The sequence below is a fragment of the Grampus griseus genome, assembly GCF_964374135.1.
Source record: "Grampus griseus genome assembly, chromosome: 3".
Taxonomy (NCBI): domain Eukaryota; kingdom Metazoa; phylum Chordata; class Mammalia; order Artiodactyla; family Delphinidae; genus Grampus; species Grampus griseus.
In genome coordinates, this window is record NC_139019.1 from 160133120 (window position 1) to 160138901 (window position 5782).

Below are 5782 nucleotides of genomic sequence, written 5' to 3' on the forward strand. Positions count from 1 at the left end.
CATTTTGACTGTGTAAGAAATCTGATCCGAATACTGTTATGGTGAAAGAAAAGCACTTTCTTATAATCATTCATATTCAGCAACAGTGAAAATGCTCTGTGTATGCACTGGTTCTGAATAACACGTTTCATTTCTGTTTCAAACTTGCTATGCTATTACTGTTTTGATGATTACATAGTTCAACATAAAAAGGCATTCCCACTCAGATTCTCAGTAATAAGCCTGATAAGGCAGATAACCTCCCAATCATAAAAGCTTTTAAGACAAGTATTATGCAAATAAAGTATGGATATCGGACTCACTATAATTGGGATTAAAAAGACAATTATAGGGCTTCCCTGGTGGCGCAGTGGTTGAGAGTCCGCCTGCCGATGCAGGGGACACGGGTTCGTGCCCCGGTCCGGGAAGATCCCACATGCCGCGGAGCGGCTGGGCCCGTGTGCCATGGCTGCTGAGCCTGCGCGTCCGGAGCCTGTGCTCCACAACAGGAGAGGCCACAACAGTGAGAGGCCCGCGTACCGCAAAAAAAGAAAAAAAAAAAATAGAATACTGCACATTGAGGCCTATTGCGTTTTTGTGCACTCATCTTGCATTCCCTGCCTTTCTTCCTCCTCTTTGAAGTGCTAAAGTGTATTTATACTAGAAAGTTACTAGTAGACTTCATATGAGAACTGTGTGTTTGAAAAAGCAAGACTTTCTAGATAAGAAATCTCCAAATATTTTCTATTTTATGTTTTTATGACCTTCTTTATAAAGAGTGTTTCATGTGCAACACCTGCAGACAGAAATAAATCTAGGTTTCCCTCAAACCCAATCGAATATATCAGATACAAAATATAGACATGAAGCAAAGTAAGATAGCAGCTGTGATTCTTGGGGGCAGCAGGTGCAAAATCCAATCTTTTGCTATCTATTTACGTCACAGTGGTCAGAACAAAATTGTGCCGAAACTCCCTTTCCCATTCCACTCGAACTGGTTCCCCACAATTGAAACAAACATCTCCTGTGACATTAAGTTGTCATCAGCTTGCGTGATCCCCAGTTCACTCAACCTTTTCTTCTTCATCTGGCCTTTTTGTGTGGAGGCAGCAACTAGTTCATTTACAATTTCGCGATTGCTTTCCACTTGCTCAGAAAGGTCACTCTCACATAAAGCTCCATTTTACCAGTTGCACGTTGAATCAGCTCTTCTAGATCCACTCTTTCAGCTACATCTGTCTCTCCACTTGTCTGAACTTTATTTTCTTCAGTTTCATCTTGGGCATTTTCTTGCAGGTCAGAGAAAATTGTAGGTTTCACCAAGACAACACCATAACCTTCGTTATTCTGTATGACATTATTCACCATGGATGTTTTGGGAATGTCATAATGTGCATCTAAGAAGTCCTTGATGAGGATCCCTTCTTTGCAGTGATGGATCTGATTGTCACTCAGGGTGCACTTACTCCCAGGATATATTTCTATACCTGCACCCTTGGCACCCTATAAATCTGAGTTCTTCATTAAAAATTCTGCTGACGTTCATACTGTGACCCCTGTAGTTTCACACTGCAGTACATAGTTTTCCAATGTAGTCTTGCCACGGTGAATAATTAAGATTCCTTCCACGGCATCATGCTGAACAAATTTTATGCTTGAGATTTTAATATCCGCACCCGTACAATCCACAAAAAATTGTCTCCTTTGCCTCCCTTTTCTATCACAATATCATCTGGTAGACCATACCCTTCCAACTCAATGGAGTCGGTAATGGAGAATGCACCATGTATCACGTAACGGCCAGGACAAACAATAACAGTGTCGCCCTCCTAGCAGGCATTTATAGCAGACAATGGATCACTATGGAACTGAATTTCTATTTCTTCCGTACAAGGCTCTGGACAAAGCTTATCCCTGAGCAGGGACTACAGCAGACCAGTCGTCATGGTGGAGGAGACCACATGGGTGACCTTCTGGCCATTTGGACGGATGCCCTTTGCTTGTATATTAGAATTCTTCTGATAACCAAACGCATATCTCAACAAAGGATTCTCTATGAGTTTTAGCTTTCGTTTCAACTGTTCGATCTCTGAATAGAATTTTAACCCTTCCAGATGTTTTCCTGCTCAGAATCAGAGTTTTTCTGCTCAGAATCAGAGTTACAATGTGACAAACAGCTTCTCAGATTTAAAAATTTCCTGTCACTCTCCTCACACTGAGTCAACAGATTTTGATAGTCAACAATAAGTCCTGAAGGAACTTAGTCTTCAAGAATGTCATAATGCAATCTCAGTCGAGGTTCAGCACATCTAATAAAATAATCATACTCATCCTCTTCTCCAGCCAAACTCCTCCAAATGTTCTGATAGAAAAACCTGATATGCTCAGTTGCAAGTGCTGTCTGGTCAAATACTCCAGAACCATCAAACACCATCCACAGCTCCTGCAACCAGTGTTCCTTCAGATCAAGGAGCTCTTTCATACACTCCAAAGTAAAAGTGCTCACTTGAGATTCACAGAGGTACAGGTCCAGGACAGTAAGCCTCCCCACTGCCTTCAAGGCTGTAAAGTCCACATCTGTGACTGTAGCCAGCACCTCAAACACATTAGCGTGCCAGACTGCCCGCCATCCAGATGTTCAAGGACCTTCTCTAAGAACTCAGCTGTGAATTCTTTTACCTCAGAGGCCTTGCAGTCAGTTAAATTGTAATCTTGATAAGCGCTGAATCACTCATAGAACAGAAGTTGACTTTCTGGCGCAAAACTTGGTAAACTAGTGCCTGGTTTATCATGATTGCTACAATCACTGCATGAATCTTCGTCTTCGAACAAACCTTTCTCGAGGGGCCCCGGCTCCTCTTCCACAGCCCAGCCGGTACGCTCGGGATCTGGCGCCATAGCCTCCGACCCCAGCCCCACCACCTGCCAGCAACCCATCATCCATTTCAAGTTTCCGCGGGCGGCCGCCCAGCCCAGTAATGTGATGACGCAGCTGCTTCTCTAATAAATTTTTAAAGGTCACACTCTGTTTACACTTACTACAAAATACTGGCCATATTCCCCTACATTTTTTTTAAAACAGTGGAGATGCAGGAGAATGGGACACAGGACCAAGACTTCCAAGGAGGGGGAGACATCTGAGAACTCTGCCGAGTGGGACAAATGGGTCTGAAACGTACTCTTGGACTCTGCCCTGCCTGGGTCTGGGAGAAGCCAGCAGTCCCCAGATGCCCCTCTGAACACAGCGATGTCACATAGTGCCCTGTCGACAGGAAGGAGCTCGTGGCTGTTCCGAGGAGCACAGGGAAGGGGGGAACGGTGAGTCGTGGAATGGGGGTACCCAGAGATCAAGCCAGGCTCCTCTCTTGGCCCCATGGGGCCCATCCCATCTCCTCGGGGCTGGGAGTTCACACAAGCCCAGCGAGGGCAGTGATGGGCAGGCGGTCCCCGGGCCAGCCACATCCAGCCCGTCAGTTCTCAGGTCAGATACGGGCCCCGGGGCAGTGTCAGCGTGGCCCTGAAGGCCTGCAGGTGCCTTGCCTGCACTTCTAAGCGCATGCACCAGCCTTGCTATTCCACACTTGACGGCAGAAACGTCTGATAGGATGTCCCCAGAATCACTTCCCTGAAACCCCAGTCTGCTGGGTTTTCTCCTTCAGGGCAAAAGACACACCCTCCGTGATCATCAGACCCCAGACCGCTGGTCAGCTTGTCTCCCTTGGGACCCCCAAACAGCCACGTTGTCGCTGGGACAGACCCCAGGCATCCCCTGCAGGCTACCCTTGGGGGAACACTCAGAGATGCACCCTCTATACCCCTGCGGCTCCTTCTCAGCTTTCAGGTCCTGTCCGGTGCTTCCTCATTGTGAAGCCCCTCCTGGGGTGCTCCCTCAGCTGGGTGGCTGTGCCTCAGAGCGAGTCCCCATAATATGTGCCGTCTGCACCCGCCCACCTGACCTGGGGGCTGTCTGCACCCGCCCACCTGACCTGGGGGCTGTCTACACCATCTACATCACCCAGGGCCATAAACCTTCAGGCAGAGTGCCATGCATCTGTCCTGGGAGGAGTTGAGAGTGCCAACTGAGGCCCTTCTCAGAGTCAGACACCTCCAGGCACCCGTGTGTGTGGGGTCGGCACCTTTGTCTGTCCCTTGGGCTTCAACCTGGCCTCGATCATTCATTCTTGGAGTCTCCCGACAGGTGAGAGAGCAGGAACCTGCCTCAGATGGCACGCCAGTTCTGAGATCTGATGGAGGAGAAAATCGAGAGCCGGACAATTCAGGCCCACATGGGCATCCTGGCTGGCTCTGCCTTCTGGGCAAACAGACTGGAAATAAAAGTGCCACAGTGAGCGCTCTGGCTCTGCCAGTCAGGCTGTTTCTGTCCTGGGGAAGATGCCAGCTCAGTGCCAGGAATGTTCTGGACACGCCCTGGGTCAGGAGAGAACTGAAGAGCCACTAGGCCACCAGCATCTCCAAGCACCCTCTGCTCTGTGGGTGGACTCACCTGACTCTGCAGGAGACTGGGTCAATAGCGGGCAGGGCCTGAGATGGCCACTGGGCCAACAGTACCGCTGACCCACTTGCAGGGGGCCAGGGACAGACCCACCCCCCGGATGAGGTAGGTAGGTGTAGACAGCTCCCAGGTGATGTGGGCAAGTGTAGACAGCCCCCCAGGTGAGGTGGACAGGGGTAGATAATCCCCCAGGTGTGGTGGGCAGGTGTAGATAGCTCCCAGGTGAGGTGACTACTTCTTCCCCTTCTCCCCTTCCCTCATCGAGTACTATGGAAACCACCCACAAGGCCAGTGAACCACATGCTCAAAGGTGGACCAGGCTGGCCCAGCCCTCAGCAATACACAATATTTAGGAAGATCAATTCTAACAGGTGAGTTCCAGAACCTCTGACAGCAAGACTCACATCCCAGGGCATCAGTGGGGACCGAAACCTGGGATATAAAGCCAGCCCCAAGCCCATGGTCCGTAGAGGACAACTCTTCCCACGGCGCACGTGGGTGGCCTCCCAGGTGTGACACAGGGACCAGGCAGCCCGGGAGCAAGACAGACCAGCTCCCAAGGCAGCTGCTTTGCAGGAGGAGACAGTTCACAGCTCCTTCGTGCAAACCTTCCAAGGCTCCCTCATCATCCTGGCTCCCCAAGCCCATGCCCCGCCCCCGCCCCCCACCCCCACCCCGCACTCGGCCTCCTGCTGCTCTGTGAGCCAGAAGGGCTCATGCCTACCTCCCCCAGCTCATCCCTCCTCACCTGCCACATCTCCTATGGGCTTCAGCTCTGGGGACAGGCCTCACCCCTCTCCTACCTCTATATGGAGATATAATTCACTTCCTAGACAGTTCACCCAACTGGATAGCTACATGTAAAGAATAAAATGAGAACATTATCTAACACCACACACAAAAAAAAACTCAAAGTGGATTAAAGACCTAAATGTAAGACCTGATACTATAAAACTCCTAGAGGAAAACATAGGCAGAACACTCTTTGACATAAATCACGGCAATGTGTCTCTGGATCTTTCTCCTAGAATAATGGAAATAAAAATAAGCAAATGGGACTAATTAAACGTGAAAGATTTGCAAGGCAAAGGAAACTATAAACAAGACCAAAAAAAAAAAAAAAGACAAAAAGACAATCTAGAGAATGGGAAAAAATATTTGCAAATGATGCAACCAAACAAGAAATTAATCTCCAAAACATACAAACAGCTCATACAGCTCAATATCAAAAAAACAAACAACCCAATCAAAAAATGAGCAGAAAGGGCTTTCCTGGTGGCACAGTGGTTA

At 48.7% G+C, this 5782-nt stretch overlaps 1 pseudogene across 1 annotated transcript; it reads right to left on the reverse strand.

Moving 5' to 3' along the window:
* Positions 1-928: 928 nt before the first annotated feature.
* On the reverse strand, positions 929-2923 carry LOC309820901 (SHC SH2 domain-binding protein 1-like; annotated as a pseudogene). The gene has a single exon. The product of its transcript is annotated as an SHC SH2 domain-binding protein 1-like (transcript).
* Positions 2924-5782: the final 2859 nt, after the last annotated feature.